The sequence below is a fragment of the Thermobia domestica genome, chromosome 3 (assembly GCF_964235325.1).
Source record: "Thermobia domestica chromosome 3, izTheDome1.hap1.1, whole genome shotgun sequence".
In the NCBI taxonomy this organism is placed as follows: Eukaryota; Metazoa; Arthropoda; class Insecta; order Zygentoma; family Lepismatidae; genus Thermobia; species Thermobia domestica.
This window is the reverse complement of record NC_137456.1, coordinates 221,267,198-221,269,866: the sequence shown is the minus strand read 5'-3', so window position 1 is coordinate 221,269,866 and position 2,669 is coordinate 221,267,198. Positions and strand designations below refer to the sequence as shown.

The 2,669-nt window shown below is 38.6% G+C and overlaps 1 pseudogene; it reads left to right on the top strand.

The window, feature by feature from the left end:
• Window positions 1-1,340: 1,340 nt before the first annotated feature.
• LOC145682129 (protein D2 pseudogene) lies at window positions 1,341-1,922 on the top strand (annotated as a pseudogene).
• The last annotated feature ends 747 nt before the right edge of the window (window positions 1,923-2,669 follow it).

Below are 2,669 nucleotides of genomic sequence, written 5' to 3'. Positions count from 1 at the left end.
GGGTGCTTTACCTTGGAGCCGTACGAAATTTTTACAGCAGATCCTTGTAATATGTCCCAATCACACTATGATCTTAGATTAGACAATCAGTATGACCAGAAAACTGAAAATGTGATTTGTTTTTAGCAGAAGTCTGTACACGCGTCTTTTGAGTCGGTAGAGTGAGAATGCTTTCGCTGTATTTTAAAACTTCAGTCTCTGGAGTTGTGGAGATATATTCAACATTCGTTGATTGTCACAAAATGATCATAAAACTCGTTTTTCTTGGGTACATAGAAGGTCAACACTTCGGATTTAAACCAATTCAATTCTGTTTCTGGGAAAGGTACAGCACAGTCCGGCCCCTTCACTTACTCCAAACGTCATGTAGCACATTTTGTTTGTTTGTTTGTTTGTTTTTCATATGAAAGAAAAGACTTTTTGATTACTTCAGGTATGTTCTTATTTCAAATCATTTAAGTTCGGGAATTTGCAAAAGTCACGAAGCTTTGGATCTACATTTGAGAAACATCTTTATCTTATCATATTCTGAACAGATAAATGTAGCTCCATACTTTGAGGGCGGTTGTAGGAGAAAAATTGTAGAAGACAGTGATAAGTATCACTAAATTTGTGTTGAATATATCTGTATTATTTAAATGTATTTTCGAAGTGTCTTTGAGAATACAATGGCGACCCCCTCTTCCCTGCTTCTCACCTGTGCAACTCCCTCAGAGAGAGAGAGAGAGAGAGAGAGAGATCACTGATTTAAGCAGCTAGGACATTAGATATCGTTTTCATCAATATCATTAGATATCGTTTTAATGTTTTCAAATATTAATTTTGTCGTCAATAAGAAACAAAAGAACATGCCATTAGAAAAGAAATGAAAATAAAATATTTGAGTTTTACGTCGCATGGTTATGCCGGTTAGGCTAAAGGAGTCGGTGATGATGAGTAATGAATGAAATGGTGGAATGAAGAGAGTGGGAGGAAACGGGAGAACCCCGAGAAAACCCAGGCACACGGAGTTTGTCTACCACAAAGTTCACTTTGCGGGGGCTAGGATCGAACCAGGGACCGCAAGCACCAGAGGTGAACGCTCTACCACTGGGCCACCGCGGCCCCAACATGTCATTAGTGTTGCATATTCCACAGGTCCTATATATGTTACATTTTATGATACTACTCTATGTCCTCTTTTGCCAGTAAAAATACATATTTCTAAAATTTGTTTCTGTTGCTTACAAGTGTTAATATATTTTGTGAAAAATATTATTTAGAATTATTTTTTTAACGATTTTGTATATCACTCACACTATTGTATTAGCTTTTTAGAGTATTCAATCTTTATTTACAAAATGAGCTTCTTAGCACTTGGGAAAAGTGCCAGAAGATTAGGACGGACGTTGCAAGAACGTGTTGTACTTGATGTGATTGATGACGTACCTTTCAATGTGGTAGAAGTGATGAACGGAAATGTGCATGTAAATTTCGGCAATATATTAACCCCAACCCAAGTGAAGAATCCTCCAACAGTAACTTGGCCAGCATAACCAGGTGCTTTATACACACTCTGCATGACAGATCCAGATACTCCAAGCCGAGGAAACCCTATTTCCCGTGAGTGGCACCACTGGTTGGTTGTCAATATTCAAGGGAATGACGTGTCAAGAGGAGAGACGCTGTCTCAATATGTTGGCGCTGGTCCATCTAAACGCACAGGACTATATCGTTATGTGATTTTAGCATAGAAGAGACCCGCGGAATTGCATTGCACAGAAGCACGTGTTTGGAATAGGTCACTTGATAATCGTAGGGGATTCTCTATAAGAGATTTCGCAAAGAAATACATCCTGTGTCAACCTGTAGCTGGTAATTTCTTTCAGGCAGAATGGGACACATACGTCCCTGAACTTTACAGACAACTTAACTGTAAGTAGAATTTGATTTTCATAATACCACCAAACTTTGAAAGATGGCTTTATCAAACTAAGGGGAAAAGTTCTAAAATTTGAATCTAAAAATCAATTCTTTCAGAGCTTTAAGGTGCGAAGAAGCGAACGCCCTGCCATCTGGCCTAGTGGCTTAACGCACATGCTTTTGGTACAAGAGGTTCCGGATTCGATTCCCGGTGAGAAAGTATTGACAGTATTGCAGGGTTCGGACTCTACCTTAAACTGTAGGTACACACTTCATATAGTCTCGATGCTGAATTTCAATTAATTTATATGTAAAACTCTTAAGTTTAAAAACCTGAAATTTAAGTTAAGCAATTTAAGAAGACATCTGAGTGATAGTGTTGTCTAAATATCCATGCTTGTATAGAGTATTATATCTATTCATGGAAGATAAGACCGGTGATTTTCGTGACTCACAGGGTTTGGCAGGAAAGTCGTAGGGCTGATTTTTTAAATTATTCACAAGTTTGACACATCTACTTAATAATTTCAAAATGGAGTTCCTTCGTTTCTAAGCGATTAGGGTACGTGCATTTGGCGTGAGAGTACCGGGTTCGATTCCGAGTGGGAGATCATGTGGTTGGGATTACACGTTAATCCGTATTTCCACGTCTCATATAGCCTCGATGCTGAACGGGACGTTAAACTCAAAATCACTCAATCATTCAGTCATTTTTTTAAATATGCCCCTTCTCCATCAACACAGCGTTTCCAACGGCTCTTCCAATC